The 23051-nt window shown below is 44.9% G+C and overlaps 1 protein-coding gene across 6 annotated transcripts in view; it reads right to left on the bottom strand.

Moving 5' to 3' along the window:
* Positions 1-23051, bottom strand: part of VWA5B1 (von Willebrand factor A domain containing 5B1) — a 168533-nt gene that overhangs the window by 126396 nt on the left and 19086 nt on the right. Inside the window, exon 1 of one of the 6 annotated variants that reach the window (XM_072155190.1) lies at positions 4054-4493. The exons of the other annotated variants lie outside the window; for them this stretch is intronic. The gene's annotated coding sequence lies outside the window, so the exon portion shown is untranslated. Of the gene's footprint in view, positions 1-4053; positions 4494-23051 lie in introns of those variants that run through there. 6 annotated transcript variants of the gene reach the window in all.

Below are 23051 nucleotides of genomic sequence, written 5' to 3'. Positions count from 1 at the left end.
GAATGTTATGTACCACATAGTCCTGGATTGTCATGTAGGTTTCTGGGCACCATGCATCAGTCTGGTGAGTGACACGAGGCAGGATTACCCAGCAGTTAACAATTCCCCAGCAGACAATGTGAGATGTAGGAGGTTAAGAGCCCGGCGACCCGAGAAGATGTATAGATCTGATGCCATCTATTGTCCGACTGCAGGAAGACGCATCCGCTCCCCTCTGGGGGGGGGATTGACAGGAAAATTCTCCGCTTTATTATTTTTCCAAGGTTGACACCTGCGTCACTCGGAGGCGGCTCATTAATCTGAGAAGTGACATTGGACATGGCAGGCAACCGGGGCTCGCGAGCCACAAGGGGGTCTTTAGGGCGATGAGGATGTAGGCAGGGAATAAGGAAGCATCCGCAATTATATCACAGGCTTGGGAATGCTGCTAATGTATAGAACGCGGGGGTATAGATACATTGTAGCACACCACGTCTTAGATGGAAGCGTCTTCTAGGCTCTTGGCAGAGGATTTGCTGCTATCCTCCGCTCTCTCCGCCAGAGGACATATAAAATTGTTGGAGTTTAGGATCACGCCGAGCCATTTCACAGGAGGCTTTAACCGTTTTAGAGAAAGCATTGATGTAACGCGGACAGAAGGAGCGGCTGCGTGCGGCGGCGGTGGGGGACCGTAAGGAAGGAATTAAGTGAAGAGATGGCGAGTGTTTAACCCCAGCGCCTTCTTGTTTCTATATCCGTAATTATTTGATCTAATATACATGTAGCAGAGTCGGCTTTGTCATGTCGATGCAGTGTGTAACCCTCGAGAGACCTGACACCGACTAACCTGCAGAAAACGGATTCATATCTATAGCTCTTATCAGTTCACATAAGAAGCAGCAGCTGCATCGACTTATCGATTGTGGAGGACATCAAAGGCCGTCTAAACGTCGTGTCTCGTCCTCTAAAGATCACAGAAATAGCGGAAGATGCGATAAGAGACCCCCTCCCCGCTTGTTTACTGCTCTCACATGTCCCACCCCATATAGAAAGACAGTAAGGAGGTGGGTAGAACTACAAATCCCAGCAGTATATTCCAGATCCCAATCTGACAACATCTGACAAAGTGAATCCAATCACGAGACCCACTTAAGCCCCTTCCTCTAAAGTAAAGGAGTCAAGAGCCTCTTGTAAACATTAAGTGCAATTACCGGTGATCACATAAACTCTTCTTCAGGGGCCGAGCCAGAGACCGTGACGACAAATTAGGCAGGGCATTGATGAGAACCATGTACTGGGTTATACTAGCATCAGAACCATGTACTTGGTTATGCTAGCATCAGAACCATGTACTTGGTTATACTGGCATCAGAACCATGTACTTGGTTATACTAGCATCAGCTCCATGTACTGGGTTATGCTAGCATCAGAACCATGGACAGGGTTATAATAGCATCAGCACCATGGACAGGGTTATACTAGCATCAGCACCACGGCCAGGGTTATACTAGCATCAGAACCGTGTACTGGGTTATACTAGCATCAGCTCCACGGACAGGGTTATAATAGCATCAGCACCATGTACTGGGTTATACTAGCATCAGCTCCATGTACTGGGTTATACTAGCATCAGCTCCACGGACAGGGTTATAATAGCATCAGCACCATGTACTGGGTTATACTAGCATCAGCTCCATGTACTGGGTTATGCTAGCATCAGAACCATGGCCAGGGTTATACTAGCATCAGCTCCACGGACAGGGTTATAATAGCATCAGCACCATGGACAGGGTTATACTAGCATCAGAACCATGTACTGGGTTATGCTAGCATCAGAACCATGTACTGGGTCATACTAGCATCAGCACCATGTACTGGGTTATACTAGCATCAGCACCATGTACTGGGTTATACTAGCATCAGCACCATGTACTGGGTTATACTAGCATCAGAACCATGTACTTGGTTATGCTAGCATCAGAACCATGTACTGGGTTATACTAGCATCAGAACCATGTACTTGGTTATGCTAGCATCAGAACCATGTACTTGGTTATACTGGCATCAGAACCATGTACTGGGTTATACTAGCATCAGCACCATGTACTGGGCTATACCAGTACCATGGACAGGGTTATGCTAGCATCAGAACCATAAACTGGGTTATAATAGCTTCAGAACCATGGACAGCTATAAATGCCAGTTATAATATATTTTAGCCCCATTATATTTGAAGCATCGCCTATAGGTGCTTTAGACAAAGAAAGTTCTACTACCATCTGTCATGGAAGGGTTATAATAGTTTAATAGACATTTATAAGAGGTTCAGCACCACGGTTATAATAACATCTGTAACACATGAGTTTCAGCACCATACACAGGGTTTCTAACAGCTTTATGGACATTATAACCAACTTCAGCACAAACATATATTATTACATATATCACAGCTTGGGGTCAGCACAGGACAGGGTTATTACAGCTCCAGAACCAGCTATTGTCGGACCCATGTTAGGGGGTTATAATAGCTTCGTAGACACATATTTTGGCTTTAGCCCCTCTGACAATGTTATAATAGTTTAAGCATTAGGGGAGTCAAAATGTAATCAGCACCAACAACCAAGTTATTGGGTATAATATGATCAGCCACCCACCAGGGTTATTACAGCATCCGCACCATGGACAGGGGTATAATATGACTATCCCCACACCAGGGTTATTACAGCTTCAGCACCATGTACAGGGGTATAATATGACTATCCCCACACCAGGGTTATTACATCTTCAGCACCATGTACAGGGGTATAATCTGACTATCCCCACACCAGGGTTATTACAGCTTCAGCACCATGTACAGGGGTATAATCTGACTATCCCCACACCAGGGTTATTACAGCTTCAGCACCATGTACAGGGGTATAACCCCTTCAGCACCATGGACAGGGGTATAATATGACTATCCCCACACCAGGGTTATTACAGCTTCAGCACCATGTACAGGGGTATAATATGACTATCCCCACACCAGGGTTATTACAGCTTCAGCACCACGGACAGGGGTATAATATGATCAGCCCCACACCAGGGTTATTACATCTTCAGCACCATGTACAGGAGTATAATATGACTATCCCCACACCAGGGTTATTATAGCTTCAGCACCATGTACAGGGGTATAATATGACTATCCCCACACCAGGGTTATTACAGCTTCAGCACCATGTACAGGGGTATAATATGACTATCCCCACACCATGGTTATTACATCTTCAGCACCATGTACAGGGGTATAATATGACTATCCCCACACCAGGGTTATTACATCTTCAGCACCATGTACAGGGGTATAACCCCTTCAGCACCATGGACAGGGGTATAATATGACTATCCCCACACCAGGGTTATTACAGCTTCAGCACCACGGACAGGGGTATAATATGATCAGCCCCACACCAGGGTTATTACAGCTTCAGCACCATGTACAGGAGTATAATATGACTATCCCCACACCAGGGTTATTACATCTTCAGCACCACGGACAGGGGTATAATATGACTATCCCCACACCAGGGTTATTACAGCTTCAGCACCATGCACCATGTACAGGGGTATAATATGATCAGCCACCCACCAGGGTTATTACAGCTTCAGCACCACGGACAGCGATAAAATAGCATCAGCACCACTATAATTCATGGACACTTATAATAGTTTCAGCACCACAGACAGAGATAACACAGACGCTTCTATTAGCTCCGGCACCGGAAATATTAACATTTGCTTCTGAACCAGCATTAGGAGAGTTACAAATAATATAATATATTATAATATAAATCAGCAGCGGAGATATATATATATACACACACCGGCTCCAGCACCAGCTTCTGCACATCCCTACAGGGGCAGGAACACCTTGGCTGCCATACAAAACTCTGCCTGGTATTAACCCCTTCCTCCCCACAAGGGCCTCCCACCCCTCCCTTGGTCCCTAGCCGCCACTTAATGAGCGCAGACCTGAATGTAGACAATGCCCAATTATACAGACAATAGGCTCCCGGCAGCCTGACTACTCACCCGGATTCTCTGACACTTGTAGGAGGAGGGGGGGGGGGGGGGGGGTCTCTGTCAAGACTCGGCAAAAAGAAAAAAAAACGCAGAGAGGGGGAGAAAAAAAAACCCAAGTGCGGAGACAACGTCTTGTTTTCTTCTGAGGAGGAAAGGTTGGAGCTTTGCGAGGAAGCAACAAGTATATAGGACTATAGCGGAGGCTGCGGGGATGGCATATAGCACTGAGTTGTGAGTCTTTAAAGCAGATCTCCGGATCCGATTCCTCCGCTCGTGGAGTCTCTGAAGTGTAGTGCAAAGAGATGCCTCAGCAACATGTGTGTGAGGACGGGGAGAGGGGAGGCCGGACGAGAGGGTGCGATGCTGGGAGCCCAATGATTCCTGCACTCAATGCCATAGCGGGTGCTGGGTGACCATCATTACACAGAGACACTATAGTCAGATAGGTAACCATAGAAACTCCTAGTACACAGACTGCTCCGCTCCCTCCCATATATATACACCCCCCCCCCTTACCCTGCATAGGGAAAGCCAATTAGACATACTGTGACATCTGACAGTCAGCAGTAAGTCATAACAAATAATTAAGTTACACACCGCGCCGGAGACAGTCAGCAATGGGATTAACTCGAACATTCCCCCGGTATTCTGGCGGAGGGGGTGATAGGATATTTCACATAGAGGAGGGGGGGTAGCATGCTTGTCCCTATGATAGATCTCTGTGTCCCCAGCCAATGAGAGCTGCAGGTGTGTGATATATACAGCCTGCCCGGAGACAGAGGGATATATACTCCTGATCACACAGGTAACATATGTTACAAGTCCCAGAATGCTACAAAGATACAAACTACAAGTCCCAGCATGATACAAAGATACAAAGTATCAGGACCTCCTAGGATGCAACATATACAGGCAGTCCCCCAGGTTACGTACAAGACAGGTTCCAGAGGTTTCTTCTTAAGTTGAATTATTATGTAAGTCGAAATTGTATATTTTATCATTGTAGATGCAGATAAAAAAAAAAATTTTCTCCAGTGACAATTGGAGTGTAACACTTTTTTGCTGTAATGGGACCAAGGATTATCAATAAAGCTTCATTACAGACACTTTAAAGCTGATCATTGCAGCCTGGGACTATAGTAACATCCAGACAGCTTCACCAAAGGTCACGGTGGACAGAGAGGTCCGTCTGTAACTACAGTCGTCCTTAAGTAGGGGACCGCCTGTAGTGGGATAAATATTTATAACTATACATCCCCTTTAAGAAGGAATGAGCTTTAACTGGAAGTGATGTGAACTAGTGAGCTGCTCCTGGAGTAGCAAGATGTCAGACCACCACTATATTAATAAATATTAATAAATCACCATCATATTCTGCCCCAAATTATCTAATATTGATAACCTATTCTTAAAGGGACATGTGATATCCTCCATGTGATAGTGAGTAGAGAAGAATCATATTTGCCTTAAAGGGACAACGTCACTAAATTTGACCTCATTAAACTTCCAACTCCCCACCCAGGTAAGGCATAAATGTCCTTTATAGAACTCCCTACTTTATGTGAAATCTCTATAAAAATCTCCAAAATTGTGTGATAGTTAATAGAGAATGGTCATATTTGCCTGAGATGAGTCAAGTTTAGGGGCTGCAGAAGGAGAGTCACTTCAGACGCCTCTAGCTTTTGTTCTATCGCACGCAGCAACATGCTGCTGGTGTCATATTAAAGATGGGAAATGGATGCTAATCTACTGCTCACATTTGCAACTAGGACATTTACTGAACCACAAGCCTGATGCGATTTGAAAGATGAGATTCTTATCTTTTATATGACACCAGCAGCACATTTCTAGGTGCTATGGAACAGAAGATAGGAGTATCTGAAGTGATTATAGATAAGAATCTTATCTTTCAAATGACATCAGGCTTGTGGTTCAGTAAAAGAAATAGTTGTAAATGTGAGCCCCAGATAAGCATCCATTGCCCACTGTATCTCCAGATCTTGTAGCTCACAGAAAATCAAGCTGAAAGATGAGATTCTTATCTTTAATATGACACAAATAGCAGGATTTTAGGTACTATAGAACTGAAGACATGGTCGTCTGAAGTGACTCCCACTTCAGCCTCTAAACTTGACTCATCTCAGGTAAAATATGACTCTTCTTTGCTCATTGTCAAATGAATTTGGAGAATTTTTTTTAGGTAAACGGGGAGATTTCATATTAAAGAGGGAATTCTAGAAAGAAGATTTCATACTGTACCCAAGGGGGTTGGGAGTTTAATGGGTAAAATCTGGGAACAGATTTCCTTTAATAAAATATTTATAATACAAACACAGGTTTAAAAATTTAGAAAAAAAAATACCCTAAACACTTTAAGCTGTGATCATCCTGAACCCCCTGGTTCATGAACACAGTGGGACACATTAACTTACCCGGTCCTGTCGCGGTCCAGCGGCGCATTCTCAGTCGAGGATTCGTGTCTTGCGGCAATTCACTAAGGTAGTGCGGCCGATGACCACCAGGTGTCACTGCTGCACTGAAGTCCGTCGGAGTTCACTAGCCTATTCCTGGTGCAGGTAAGCGCGTGTCAAGCGACACATTATTTTTTTAAATTCCGTGTTTTTTCTGAATCCGTCGGGTTTTCCGACAGCCACGCCCCCCATTTCCGTCGCATGCATGCCGCGCCGGTGCGCCAATATCCCGGGGCAATTCAGGGAAAGAGGGCGCAAATCGGAAAAATACAGGAAACCCGACGAAAATGTGCGAATCGGACCCTTAGTAAATGACCCCCAATGTATTATCATTGTGTTACTGGAATATATAATGCACAGGGGTATAGCAAGAGATAGCTATAGACAGTGCAGGGGTTGTATTAGCTGACTGTCAGGGTGTATGGAAAGCTGAGTGGATCCTGTAGATGTAAACTCTACATTACAGCTCCTTAGCCTATAACTCTACAACCTCTTTCTAGATACTGGAGGTCATGAGGTCACCTAAAAGTTCAGCTTCTATCTAGCTCCGATATTGTCCCTTCTGTCTCAGCGCCTCAATATTCCACCAATAAACAGATAAGACGACTAAACAGTTAAAGTGAATGTGACTCATAACAAAAAAATGAAGCAGGATTATCCTGGAGATCAGATAACACAACGCAGATTGCTTCTTCTTTAATTTCCGATACTGGCCGGGACTGCGGAGGTCACCGCCGCCTGACCCCACACGCAGCCGCCAGCCGCTTCATTGTCTTCTGATAACTGTAATTATCCAGAACTAATGGCTCCAAAACTGACTGTATCCAGCCACGAAGACTGACGAACCAGACAATATTACATTCAGTACAAGGTGTGCGAAGAGAACAGCTCTGGGGTATAATAAAAATGCAGGTTAGTAATGTCAGAATAGAGAGTGCAACTCTGGGGTGTAATGCAGGATGTAACTCAGGATCAGTACAGGATAAGTAATGTCATGTATGTACACAGTGACTGCACCAGCAGCAGAATAGTGAGTGCAGCTCTGGAGTATAATACAGGGTGTAACTCAGGATCAGCACAGGATAAGTAATGTCATGTATGTACACAGTGACTGCACCAGCAGCAGAATAGTGAGTGCAGCTCTGGAGTATAATACAGGATGTAACTCAGGATCAGTACAGGATAAGTAATGCCATGTATGTACACAGTGACTGCACCAGCAGCAGAATAGTGAGTACAGCTCTGGAGTATTATACAGGATGTAACTCAGGATCAGTACAGGATAAGTAATGTCATGTATGTACACAGTGACTGCACCAGCAGCAGAATAGTGAGTGCAGCTCTGGGGTATAATACAGGATGTAACTCAGGATCAGTACAGGATAAGTAATGTCATGTACACAGTGACTGCCCCAGCAGCAGAATAGTGAGTGCAGCTCTGGAGTATAATACAGGATGTAACTCAGGATCAGTACAGGATAAGTAATGTCATGTATGTACACAGTGACTGCACCAGCATCAGAATAGTGAGTGCAGCTCTGGGGTATAATACAGGACGTAACTCAGGATCGGTACAGGATAAGTAATGTCATGTATGTACACAGTGACTGCACCAGCAGCAGAATAGTGAGTGCAGCTCTGGAGTATAATACAGGATGTAACTCAGGATCAGTACAGGATAAGTAATGTCATGTATGTACACAGTGACTGCACCAGCAGCAGAATAGTGAGTGCAGCTCTGGAGTATAATACAGGATGTAACTCAGGATCAGTACAGGATAAGTAATGTCATGTATGTACACAGTGACTGCACCAGCAGCAGAATAGTGAGTGCTGGATCATTCTGCTGTGAACTGCTGTGGGTGTGGTTGTCTGTGACTGAGCTCCTGCACCACCTGGTGGAAGACCAATCCACCCAGGCCTGCTCTCTCCTCCCCAGGGAGGGAGTGGGTTCTGTGGGATGAGTGAGCCAGGAAAATCCCAGGCTTCTGCCTCCCGGACCAGGCCGGCGGGGGGCAGGAGAAACCAGTTACCGGCCAAAGCGGAGGGGGTGAGAAGATCTGCCCGGAGCCAAGGACGCAGCGATGTGACCTCGGCTGCCACCCCCAAGACCCAGGGAAGCTGCAAGGTCTCCAGATCACAGAAGATCAAGGCAAGTAACATCAGCCTGAGTGCTCCTCCTGGAAAGCTGAGTGACTGTGCAGGAAAGCTGGGTGGTTCAGCTGAAAAGCTGGGTGCTCACGGATGTGTGCAAAAGGCATGGGGTGATCTTAAGGCCCGGGAGTCTGCTTCCATCTATGGCTCCCGGATTGCTGAGCACCTCCGTGAGTACGAGGAAGCCGGAAAAGCGCTGAGGAGGCTCCAGGAGGAGATAAGGGAGACTGTGGCCCTAGCGGGGGTGGCCACTAAGAAGAAAAAGTCTGATCTTCTTACCACCATAGACAGACTAAAAGCCGAGGTCACCGCTCTGCAGGAGAAGCGACATCTAATCCGCGAGCACAGTGGTCCGTTCCGCGAAAAGTTGGAAAACGACGCCCGGTTTGAGGAAATGCGCCAGGAGCAGTTAAAGGGGCTTGAGATCCAGGCGGATGATGGCGATGATGAGGAGGATGAGGAAGACCTGCCGTGTCCGTCTGCTGGCCTGCACCAACACCAGCAGGCCTCGCACGACAGGCTGCCTGCGGAGCAAGCGCCATTACCATCAGGCTGCGGCTCTGCCAACCTGGAGGAGGAAAGTGATGACAGCGACCAGGGAGGGGCGCTAATGGCTCAGATCAGACAGCTTGAGTCACCAGTTCACCTCCAGAACTTCTCCTTTGTTGATGATATCCCGGATGATGAACAAGGGAGGAAGAAGACGAGACCCAAGAAGCCCAAGGCGTCTCAGGAGGTAAATCTGGTGTTTTGTCCCCTCCCTGTCCCCTCTGGGCAGGCAGCAGTGTCAGCCTGTCGTGTAGGCCCCTTTACCCAGCCCAGCACGAATCCTGCAGTGGACTCGGTGCCAAGGTGCGGGGAGATTACAAAGCCACGTTCCATCATGGCGCAGAGCACCAGCCTTGTTTGCAGTAGCAAGGATGGTGCAGGGAAGGCATCGGCCGAAAGGCCGGACAGTGAGGGCGATCCAGCAGGTCCTGGTACTGTGCGCTGCCCCCCAGTGGGAGGGGGGGGGGTGGCCCAGTGCCAGGGGCAGTGGCTCCTGTGGTCCCTGGCACTGTGGCTGCTGCTAGGTCCGGTGAGCAGCGGCAGTGTGATGGGGCTGCTGGGGCTTGTGGTGCGGCGCCTCCCAAGCGTCCTGTGCAGCCTGCGGGAAAGGGCGCAGGAAAGGTGTTATTCTGTATTGGCTCATCTGACCCTGGAGATGGCACAAAGAGACTGTCCGGAGTTAATAAAGACAGGAGGCCTCTTTCATCCAGCGAGCAGCGATGCTCCAACCTTAGAAAAACTGCGGGACAACAAGGGGTTAATGCCAATGAGGCAGAGGGCACAAGTAAGATCGGGGTTGGAGCTGCCTCTTCTCAGGCTGAATCAGCTATGGAGGTGGCTCTACCCCCAGTGTCCAGTGACGCTGAGGCAACCCAAGGTCCTCCTGGCCCAGCTGGTGTGAGTGATGCAGGGAAGCGAGGCAGTAATGTACATAGTGTGGTGAGTGTGGGAGTGGTGGATGGTGCTGAGGGGGTTAATCATGTGGTTTGTGCTGATCCATCTGCACTCCCAGTGGTGGCCGCTCCTATAAGGAGCTATGCGAGTGTCACCGCTGGGGCAAGTGGGGTTAACTCCTTGTCTCCTGGCTCTGGGAACAGCGTTTTGCAAAGGCGTCTTCTGGAGGCTCTCAGGAGAGGGGAAAAGTCAATCGCTGTAGAGGGGAGAGAGGTTGATCTGTCCTTCTGGACAGACAGGCATGGCCTGGCAGCCTTCCAAGAGAAAAGGGGGGGGAGAGACTGTATGGTCTTTACCCACAACTGGGTCCGGAGCTGCCCGTAGGAATGTGGTTCGTCTTCGCTGGAGGGGCAGTGACGCATGCCCACCCAGGTCAAGGGTGGTGGAGCTCCTCCTGAAGATGAACTTCAGGGCTAGTGACATCTTTGCCCTGATACATCCTTATGGTACTCCGGAGTTCGATGTCAGCTTTGTCCGGCCGGAGGGCTTAGAGCTCTTCTGGTCGAATTATGAGCTGGCAAAGAACGAGCCTGGCTGGCGAGACTTTGCTGTGCAAGCAGTGTCTCGCCAAAACACAGTCAAGAAAGTGACCGTTTTGACCCGTAACGAGTCACTTTCTTGCATGGACATCATGACGTGGCTAAGTCGTTATGGCGAAGTAGTTCAGGTACCTCAGAAAAACCGTGATGAATTTGGCATTTGGTCTGGGGCCTGGACCTTCATGATGAAGTTGAAGTGTTCAGGCGGCACAGTCGCCCACATTCCCTCTTCAGCCTTTCTTGGGCGGGACAGAATCCTGATTTTCTACCAGGGGCAGCCGAAGGTCTGTCACAGGTGCGGTGACCCCACACACTTTAGTGCCAGCTGCCAAGTGCAGAATTGCGCTTTGTGTGGTGGGCTAGGTCATCTCGCTGCATCCTGTAAGGACATTAGGTGTAACCTGTGTGGTGAGCTTGGTCACCCTTTCAGCCGTTGTCCTCGCTCCTTTGCCAATGCGGTTGTGACCCCAGTGGAGGAGAGCCATGAGGTTGCTTCTGCTGGGGAAGGTACCAGCAGAGGTGGAGGAGCTGAGGGGCCTGTGAAGAAAAGTAAGAATAAGTCACCTTCTCAGTTGAGGCGGCTTGAAGCCAGACAAAAAGGGAGAGACCTGGGGAAGCCTCAGGTTGCTGGGGTGACCCTTGGTCCTTCCTCAGAGGCTGGTCTTGCTACTGAGGCCCTGAGGGATGATGAGTTGGATGAGGAGGTCAGGAGGATGGAGCGCGAGAAAGGTGCCATGTCCTCCACGTCCTCCCATTATGAGAGTATGGATGAGGATAACAGGATTTGGCTAGAAAATAAGCGCAAGCAGAAAAAGAAAAAGCGCGGCGTATCTAAGGTACCTAAGGAAGGGAAAACTTCCTCCCCTCTGGTTGAGCTTTCCAACCAGTACCTCACCCTTGATGAGATCGCCTCCTCGGAAGGAGGGGCTGAGGGTGGGGTTCTGGAGGTGGCGGCGGAGCAGCCTGCAGGGGGCGCCGAGTCTCTATCCTCTGGGGATGCTGGGTCCTCAGAGTGGGAGACTGACTCAGAGTCAGGAGACAAGGACGAAGGAGAGGGTGGTCCGGGTGGGTCCTTGGGGGCCAATAACAATATGGACACCACAATTTCATTAAAGAGAAGTTGCCCCAATTCTGATGGTAAAAAAGAAAGGGGATCATCTTCAGAGGAGAGTCGGGGGAAGGGGAATAGTAAGAAAAAAGCTGTCTAACTCAATCACTCATGATGGCGGCACCCACTCCATTGACGCTGGCGTCCATTAATGTCGCCAGCATTAAGTCTGATGCGGCTAGATTTGCGGCCTTTGATTTTCTCGGCCGTGTTGAAGCCGACATTTTATTTTTGCAGGAGACCAGGCTGCCAGATTTGGCGGCCGTGTTTAAAGCTAAGAGGGAATGGAGACACGGGCCTTCCTATTGGTCTCTTGCGGCCGAGCCGTATAGCGGAGTGGCGGTCCTTTTTACCGCACCGGTAGAATGCAGACGAGTTATTGATTTAGAAATGGGGAGGTGCCTGATCCTGGATGTCCTCATGAAGGGACAAGAACTTCGCCTAATTAACATCTATGGTCCCCAGTCCAAGTGGGACAGGAAGTGTCTCTTTATGAGGATCAAGCCCTACCTTTTTACTAGTCGGCAGGTGGTCTTTGGAGGGGACTTCAATGCTGTCACGAGGTCCCAGAATAGGGGAGGTTCCAGAGACAAGCTGACTTATGATAGCATCGCTCTTAATAGCAATGCCAGTGAGGCTCGCCTGGTGGATGTCCACATTCGGCACACCCCAGGCCACGCGGGGTTCACCTATTATAGGGGTAGCTGCAGGTCTAGAATAGACAGGTTTTATTTAAAGGAGGAAGCCATTTCTTCAGCAGTGTCCGTTGTTGAGGTGGAGTTCTCCGACCACTGTCTAATTTTGTTTTCTCTGAATATTACAGAGACCCCCGGATGGGAAGAGGCTACTGGAAGCTCAATTCGTCTCTCCTGGAAGAAGCAGAGATAAGACAATCCTTTGAGGACTTTCTTCAGAGCCAGGTACCATTGCTGGGCCTTTGTAGCAGTAAGTCAGAGTGGTGGGAGATGCTCAAGAAAAGGGTGGCGAGATTCTTCCGCCAGCTCTCGAGCCTCAGGAGCCTGGACAGGTACCGCCTGTATCAGGGCCTGAGGAGGAAACTCGAGCATCTCGTCTCGACTGGAGGTAGTCGTGAGGACATCTCCAGAGTGAAATCCTTGCTGAAGAGGTGTCAGTACGATAGACACGCATCTTTGGTTTTTGAGAGGGATTACGGGAAATACCGCTCGCCCGACCCTTACAGAAACTGCAAGATGTCAGTGAATGGTAAAGTTGTCACAGGACTGGTTGACAGTACGGGATCCCTGAAAAGGTCCAGATCAGGGATTCTGGAGGTCGTCAGATCCTTCTACTCGCACCTCTTGGGCAGGAAGGATCTAGATCGGGATGTGATGTCGGCTTTCCTGGCTGAAACTGTCCCTGAGCCAGGAGTAGACCCCTCTCTTGATGTTTTGACAGAGATGATCAGGGAAGAGGAAGTCAGCCGGGCGGTTGAAGGGCTCGCCCTCAAGAAATCGCTAGGTCCGGATGTCTTTAAGGACGCCTTGGTTCCCCTCTTGACTGAGGTATTCAATGAGTGTCTTTCCTCGGGCGCTCTGCCGAAGTCAATGAGGAGGTCTGCCCTGATCATTCTGTCAAAGGGTAAGGACCGATCTCGTATTGAGAACTGGCGTCCCATAGCGCTTCTCAATACGGACAGAAAGGTTTTGGCAAAGGTGCTGTTTAATCGGCTGGTGCAGTTTGCGCCCCGGCTCCTTTCGGGGACCCAGCACTGCTCTGTTCCAGGCCGCAGTACATTTAGTGCTGTGCTTTGTGTCCGGGAGGCAGTGGAGCAGGGCAGGTCTGGTAACTGGAAGGGGTACTTGCTGTCCTTGGATCAGGCAAAAGCGTTTGATCGGGTTGACCACGAGTACCTCTGGTCTGTCCTTCTGAGGTATGGCCTGCCGGGGGAGTTTGTCAATTGGCTAAAGGTTTTGTACGCAGGGGCAGAGAGTTTCCCGCTTGTGAACGGTTGGATTGGCCGCTCTTTTGAGGTCGGGTCTGGTGTTCGCCAGGGTTGTCCTCTGAGCCCACTTTTATACGTGTTCGCGATTGACCCATTCCTTAGGAGGGTTGATCGTGGGCCGTTGGTGGGAGTCGGGATGGACCAGGCGGCACCGGAAGCCACTCTAAGGGTGGTAGCGTATGCCGATGATGTCACCGTTTTTGTGTCCTCGAGAGGGGAGGCGCAATGGGTGATGTCAGAGGTTGACCGCTACTCAGAGGCTTCTGGGTCCAAGATCAACCGGGATAAGTGTGAGAGTCTCTGGCTGGGAGAGGGGGATCCAGGGTTTGATCTCCCGGACACTCTTCCAGGGCCCCAAGACTCTGCCAAAGTTCTCGGCATCGAATTTGGCCAGGGGGATTACCCCATGCAAAACTGGGATGGCAGGCTTAAGATCGCCGCCCAGGAGGTGGACCAGTGGAAGGGTTGGTCTTTGACCCTCAGGGAAAGGGTGAACTTGATTAAAACTTACCTGCTCCCATTGCTGATTTACCTGGGCAGTGTGTGCATGTTGCCAGAACCCCTCTGGACTCGGGTCTACAGTCTGTTCTTCCAGCTGTTATGGGGGAATAGGCTGAACCTAATCAAGAGGGAGGTTACTTACCGCACGAGGAGACAAGGAGGGTTGTGTATGGTCAACCCTGTGGTGTTCCTAGTGAATACCTTTCTTAAGATCAATATCGCAAACCTCTGGAAAGAGAGGGCTCCTCCGTGGGTATACTCCTGCAGGGGATGGTTTCGGCCTTTCTTCCAGGAATGGGAGACAGGAGGGCGAGTGAAGGATCTCCGTACACCACATGGGCATCTTCCGGCTTACGCTACCCCGGTTCTGAAGGTGATTCGCCGGTGGGGTCTGGGAATGTGGGAGATCAGGACCATGTCGAGGAAACTCCTTGACAAAAGGGTTCTGTTGACCCATTTCCAGAAGCCTCTGGCCCTCAGGGATTGCCCAAGTCGGGATCTGGGGGTGGGTTTAGGTCTTTTGAATTCCATCAGGATCCCCTTGAAGTTTTGGGACTTGGCTTGGCGCTGCTTCCATGGAAAGCTGTGTGTGAGGGACAATCTGAAGTGTAGGAGCTCTGAGGAAAGGGGTTGTCCCAGGGAGGAGTGCGGTGGTCTGCTGGAGAGCATGGACCACTTCCTGCTTCAGTGCCCCTTTAACACAGAGGTGTACAACCGGGTGGGCGCTTCCATCCATTGGCCCGGGTTGGCCGGTCTCTCTTATGCGGAGTGGGCCTATGGAGCATTCAGAGGCCTGGGTGCCCGGGACCGCTGCACGTTATTCCTAGTTAGTGTAGTGGTCAGGTACCACACATGAAATGCACAGTGCTTAGTTTCGACGCAGCGTAAAATCCTCCCGGTGGATGAGGTGGTTAGGAACATTCTGGGTGACCTGGTGAAGGTGCGCTCTCTGGAGTATGAGAGGCTGGGCACGGGGAGGGCCTCTCTCCTTTGGAGGGGGTTCTCCTTTAGTGTCCCTTAGTCTGTCATCTCCGCTCCTGGTGTTGGGCTGAAGCTGACACTGTAGATTTTTGTTTTGTATCTGAGGTTATAGAGATGTAGGGCTTGCAGGCGCCGAACCTGGGCTTTATGTGGTTGGTTTGTTATATGTTGATATGTTTAATGTGTTTGTATTTTGTGTACAGTGTGTATTTATGTAGTTATAGTTAATGTGTATATAGCTTGGTTGGTTTTGGGGTGTTGGTGTTAGGGTGTTAGGTTGGGAGGGGGGTGGACGGGATTTGGACAATATGATCCTGGGCACTGGTCTGGACTATATAGCGCGAACTTTGGACGTTAGACCAGTGTCTGGGGGGGAGGGTGATGGGCGTGGGATTTAGTTAGTTATATTTAATGTTTTTATTTCCTGTTTGTCTTTTTTTTGCTGTGTGTTCTTTAGTTATTTATGGAAAAAAAAAAAAGAAAAAAAATTATTATTATAAAAAATTATATAAAAAAAAAAAAAAAATTAGGTGGTGGGATTGGGTGAAGGTTTTGTTTTATAATGCTGATTGTGTGGTGTGTGTGTGGCTGGGCCAGGAGATTTTCGTAAGTCTCTTTTAGTTTGTATTATTGTTTTGTTATTATTATTATTGTTTTGTTTTGCCAGAAGTTATGGCTTGATTTATGTTTATTGTTGTAATGTTTTTCATTTTTATATATATAAAATAAAAGATTTACAGGATGTAACTCAGGATCAGTACAGGATAAGTAATGTCATGTATGTACACAGTGACTGCACCAGCAGCAGAATAGTGAGTGCAGCTCTGGGGTATAATACAGGATGTAACTCAGGATCAGTACAGGATAAGTAATGTCATGTATGTACACAGTGACTGCACCAGCAGCAGAATAGTGAGTGCAGTTCTGGAGTATAATACAGGATGTAACTGAGGGTCAGTACAGGATAAGTAATGTCATGTATGTACACAGTGACTGCACCAGCAGCAGAATAGTGAGTGCAGCTCTGGAGTATAATACAGGATGTACCTCAGGATCAGTACAGGATAAGTAATGCCATGTATGTACACAATGACGCCACCAGCAGAATAGTGAGTGTAGCTCTGGAGTATAATACAGGATGTAACTCAGGATCAGTACAGGATAAGTAATGTCATGTATGTACACAGTGACTGCACCAGCATCAGAATAGTGAGTGCAGCTCTGGAGTATAATACAGGATGTAACTCAGGATCAGTACAGGATAAGTAATGTCATGTATGTACACAGTGACTGCACCAGCAGCAGAATAGTGAGTGCAACCTTGGCGTATAATACAGGATGTAACTCAGCCCTGCCTAGTGTAGAAATAAACGCAGCCAGCAAATTTCACATATGAAAATCCGCCAGCTGCAGCAAATGTGCCTAGCGCCAGCCTGCTCATTGCCGGTTGCGCTACCCCCCCACCTGCATAGGGGAAAATAATCGCAAGTGTACACTATGAGCTAGCATTTGCGAATATTTTAGGGCTTCTACGGCACTGACTTGGCACAGAACCCTGTATAAACATCCCCCAGAGACTGCACTGAATGTGTTTCCGTATCTGGTTATAAATAGTATAAAAATCGGTGTTCCTGTATAAGTTGATACATTATTTTGAGGTTACTATTATAGATCACAGCAGAACACCCAATCGAGGCCTCTCCTGGATCAGAGGGTTCGATAGCAATAAACAATAGCACAACCAATGGAATTGAAGTAGACTGTGAATAGACTGATCCTTCACTAACAAAAAGATTAGAGGAAGCGTCACATTGAATTCTATAGACATGAGGTTATATCAGCGGGAGATTACCCCAGGCCTGATACATAAGTGGGTGCTCATCAGCGTGTCAGTGACATGTGTGCCGCTCTTGACATGAGGTTCAGTCACAGGACATGAATAATTCATAGCCGAGAAAGAAAAGAAATATTTAGGAATCTGCAATTTCTCTATTAATTGTAATGAGTCTCAGTTAAACAGAAGGAACGAGAAGCTTTGATGCTGCAGAGTGTCTCATTGGCCAGAGGAGCAGTCACTCCAACCAATCACTGCAGAGGATGTAAATCAGAGGTACAGGATCATTGCACTGACAATAGGGATCGACTTGGGGTTCTTTGGATTTCTTCTGATCACTAAAACCAACAATCTTTATTCGGAGAAAAACACTCACAATTACAGCTCATACTGCCCCCTATGTACAAGAATATAACTACTATAATACTGCCCCCTATGTACAAGAATATAACTACTATAATACTGCCCCCTGTGTACAAGAATATAACTACTATAATACTGCCCCTATGTACAAGAATATAACCACTATAATACTGCCCCCTGTGTACAAGAATATAACTACTATAATACTGCCCCCTATGTACAAGAGTATAACTACTATAATACTGCCCTCTATGTACAAGAATATAACTACTATAATACTGCCCTCTATGTACAAGAATATAACTACTATAATACTGCCCCTATATACAGGAATATAACTACTATAATACTGCTCCCTACGTACAAGAATATAACTACTATAATACTGCCCCCTATGTACAAGAATATAACTACTATAATACTGCCCCCTATGTACAAGAATATAACTACTATAATACTGCCCCCTATGTACAAGAATATAACTACTATAATACTGCTCCTATGTACAAGAATATAAGTACTATAATACTGCCCCCTATGTACAGGAATATAACTATTATAATACTGCCCCCTATGTACAGGAATATAACTACTATAATACTGCCCCCTATGTACAGGAATATAACTACTATAATACTGCCCCCTATGTACAAGAATATAACTACTATAATACTGCCCCCTATGTACAAGAATATAACTACTATAATACTGCCCCCTATGTACAAGAATATAACTACTATAATACTGCCCCCTATGTACAGGAATATAACTACTATAATACTGCCCCCTATGTACAATAATATAACTACTATAATACTGCTCCCTATGTACAAGAATATAACTACTATAATACTGCCCCCTATGTACAAGAATATAACTACTATAATACTGCCCCCTATGTACAAGAATATATCTACTATAATACTGCCCCTATGTACAAGAATATAACTACTATAATACTGCCCCCTATGTACAAGAATATAACTACTATAATACTGCCCCCTATGTACAAGACTATAACTATTTTAATACTGCCCTCTATGTACAAGAATATAACTACTATAATACTGCCCCCTATGTACAGGAATATAACTACTATAATACTGCCCCCTATGTACAGGAATATAACTACTATAATACTGCCCCCTATGTACAAGAATATAACAACTATAATACTGCCCCCTATGTACAAGAATATAACTACTATAATACTGCCCCCTATGTACAAGAATATAACTACTATAATACTGCCCCCTATGTACAAGAATATAACTACTATAATAATGCCCCCTATGTACAAGAATATAACTACTATAATACTGCCCCCTATGTACAAGAATATAACTACTATAATACTGCTCCTATGTACAAGAATATAAGTACTATAATACTGCCCCCTATGTACAGGAATATAACTATTATAATACTGACCCCTATGTACAGGAATATAACTACTATAATACTGCCCCCTATGTACAAGAATATAACTACTATAATACTGCCCCCTATGTACAAGAATATAACTACTATAATACTGCCCCCTATGTACAAGAATATAACTACTATAATACTGCCCCCTATGTACAAGAATATAACTACTATAATACTGCCCCCTATGTACAGGAATATAACTACTATAATACTGCCCCCTATGTACAATAATATAACTACTATAATACTGCCCCCTATGTACAAGAATATAACTACTATAATACTGCCCCCTATGTACAAGAATATTACTACTATAATACTGCTCCCTATGTACAAGAATATAACTACTATAATACTGCCCCCTATGTACAAGAATATAACTACTATAATACTGCCCCCTATGTACAAGAATATATCTACTATAATACTTCCCCTATGTACAAGAATATAACTACTATAATACTGCCCCCTATGTACAAGAATATAACTACTATAATACTGCCCCCTATGTACAAGACTATAACTATTTTAATACTGCCCTCTATGTACAAGAATATAACTACTATAATACTGCCCCCTATGTACAGGAATATAACTACTATAATACTGCCCCCTATGTACAGGAATATAACTACTATAATACTGCCCCCTATGTACAAGAATATAACTACTATAATACTGCCCCCTATGTACAAGAATATAACTACTATAATACTGCCCCCTATGTACAAGAATATAACTACTATAATACTGCCCCCTATGTACAAGAATATAACTACTATAATACTGCCCCCTATGTACAAGAATATAACTACTATAATACTGCCCCCTATGTACAAGAATATAACTACTATAATAATGCCCCCTATGTACAAGAATATAACTACTATAATACTGCCCCCTATGTACAGGAATTTAACTACAGTACTATAATACTGCCCCCTATGTACAAGAATATAACTACAGGCAGTCCCCGGGTTACATACAAGATAGGGTCTGTAGGTTTGTTCTTAAGTTGAATTTGTATGCAAGTCGGAACTGTATATTTTATCGTTGTAATCCCAGCCAGAACTTTTTTGGTCTCTGTGACAATTGGATTTTAAAAATGTTGGACTGTCATAAGAACCAGGAGTAACACTAAATCTTCATTACAGACACCTGTGATAACTGTTACAGCTGATTATTGTAGCCTAGGACTAAAGCACAATAAATTACCAATATCCAGAGGTCCGTTTGTAACTAGGGGTCGTATGTAAGTCGAGTGTTCTTAAGTAGAGGACCGCCTGTACTATAATACTGCCCCCTATGTACAAGAATATAACTACTATAATACTGCTCCTATGTACAAGAATATAAGTACTATAATACTGCCCCCTATGTACAGGAATATAACTATTATAATACTGCCCCCTATGTACAGGAATATAACTACTATAATACTGCCCCCTATGTACAGGAATATAACTACTATAATACTGCCCCCTATGTACAAGAATATAACTACTATAATACTGCCCCCTATGTACAAGAATATAACTACTATAATACTGCCCCCTATGTACAAGAATATAACTACTATAATACTGCCCCCTATGTACAGGAATATAACTACTATAATACTGCCCCCTATGTACAATAATATAACTACTATAATACTGCTCCCTATGTACAAGAATATAACTACTATAATACTGCCCCCTATGTACAAGAATATAACTACTATAATACTGCCCCCTATGTACAAGAATATATCTACTATAATACTGCCCCTATGTACAAGAATATAACTACTATAATACTGCCCCCTATGTACAAGAATATAACTACTATAATACTGCCCCCTATGTACAAGACTATAACTATTTTAATACTGCCCTCTATGTACAAGAATATAACTACTATAATACTGCCCCCTATGTACAGGAATATAACTACTATAATACTGCCCCCTATGTACAGGAATATAACTACTATAATACTGCCCCCTATGTACAAGAATATAACTACTATAATACTGCCCCCTATGTACAAGAATATAACTACTATAATACTGCCCCCTATGTACAAGAATATAACTACTATAATACTGCCCCCTATGTACAAGAATATAACTACTATAATAATGCCCCCTATGTACAAGAATATAACTACTATAATACTGCCCCCTATGTACAAGAATATAACTACTATAATACTGCTCCTATGTACAAGAATATAAGTACTATAATACTGCCCCCTATGTACAGGAATATAACTATTATAATACTGACCCCTATGTACAGGAATATAACTACTATAATACTGCCCCCTATGTACAAGAATATAACTACTATAATACTGCCCCCTATGTACAAGAATATAACTACTATAATACTGCCCCCTATGTACAAGAATATAACTACTATAATACTGCCCCCTATGTACAAGAATATAACTACTATAATACTGCCCCCTATGTACAGGAATATAACTACTATAATACTGCCCCCTATGTACAATAATATAACTACTATAATACTGCCCCCTATGTACAAGAATATAACTACTATAATACTGCCCCCTATGTACAAGAATATTACTACTATAATACTGCTCCCTATGTACAAGAATATAACTACTATAATACTGCCCCCTATGTACAAGAATATAACTACTATAATACTGCCCCCTATGTACAAGAATATATCTACTATAATACTTCCCCTATGTACAAGAATATAACTACTATAATACTGCCCCCTATGTACAAGAATATAACTACTATAATACTGCCCCCTATGTACAAGACTATAACTATTTTAATACTGCCCTCTATGTACAAGAATATAACTACTATAATACTGCCCCCTATGTACAGGAATATAACTACTATAATACTGCCCCCTATGTACAGGAATATAACTACTATAATACTGCCCCCTATGTACAAGAATATAACTACTATAATACTGCCCCCTATGTACAAGAATATAACTACTATAATACTGCCCCCTATGTACAAGAATATAACTACTATAATACTGCCCCCTATGTACAAGAATATAACTACTATAATACTGCCCCCTATGTACAAGAATATAACTACTATAATACTGCCCCCTATGTACAAGAATATAACTACTATAATACTGCCCCCTATGTACAAGAATATAACTACTATAATAATGCCCCCTATGTACAAGAATATAACTACTATAATACTGCCCCCTATGTACAGGAATTTAACTACAGTACTATAATACTGCCCCCTATGTACAAGAATATAACTACAGGCAGTCCCCGGGTTACATACAAGATAGGGTCTGTAGGTTTGTTCTTAAGTTGAATTTGTATGCAAGTCGGAACTGTATATTTTATCGTTGTAATCCCAGCCAGAACTTTTTTGGTCTCTGTGACAATTGGATTTTAAAAATGTTGGACTGTCATAAGAACCAGGAGTAACACTAAATCTTCATTACAGACACCTGTGATAACTGTTACAGCTGATTATTGTAGCCTAGGACTAAAGCACAATAAATTACCAATATCCAGAGGTCCGTTTGTAACTAGGGGTCGTATGTAAGTCGAGTGTTCTTAAGTAGAGGACCGCCTGTACTATAATACTGCCCCCTATGTACAAGAGTATAACTACTATAATACTGCCCTCTATGTACAAGAATATAACTACTATAATACTGCCCTCTATGTACAAGAATATAACTACTATAATACTGCCCCTATATACAGGAATATAACTACTATAATACTGCTCCCTACGTACAAGAATATAACTACTATAATACTGCCCCCTATGTACAAGAATATAACTACTATAATACTGCCCCCTATGTACAAGAATATAACTACTATAATACTGCCCCCTATGTACAAGAATATAACTACTATAATACTGCCCCCTATGTACAAGAATATAACTACTATAATACTGCCCCCTATGTACAGGAATATAACTACTATAATACTGCCCCCTATGTACAAGAATATAACTACTATAATACTGCCACCTATGTACAAGAATATAACTACTATAATACTGCCCCCTATGTACAAGAATATAACTACTATAATACTGCCCCCTATGTACAGGAATATAACTACTATAATACTGCCCCCTATGTACAAGAATATAACTACTATAATACTGCCCCCTATGTACAAG

The sequence above is a fragment of the Engystomops pustulosus genome, chromosome 6 (genome assembly GCF_040894005.1).
Source record: "Engystomops pustulosus chromosome 6, aEngPut4.maternal, whole genome shotgun sequence".
NCBI classification, from domain to species: Eukaryota; Metazoa; Chordata; class Amphibia; order Anura; family Leptodactylidae; genus Engystomops; species Engystomops pustulosus.
The sequence above is the reverse complement of the archived record's forward strand: the minus strand, read 5'-3'. Positions and strand labels throughout refer to the sequence as shown.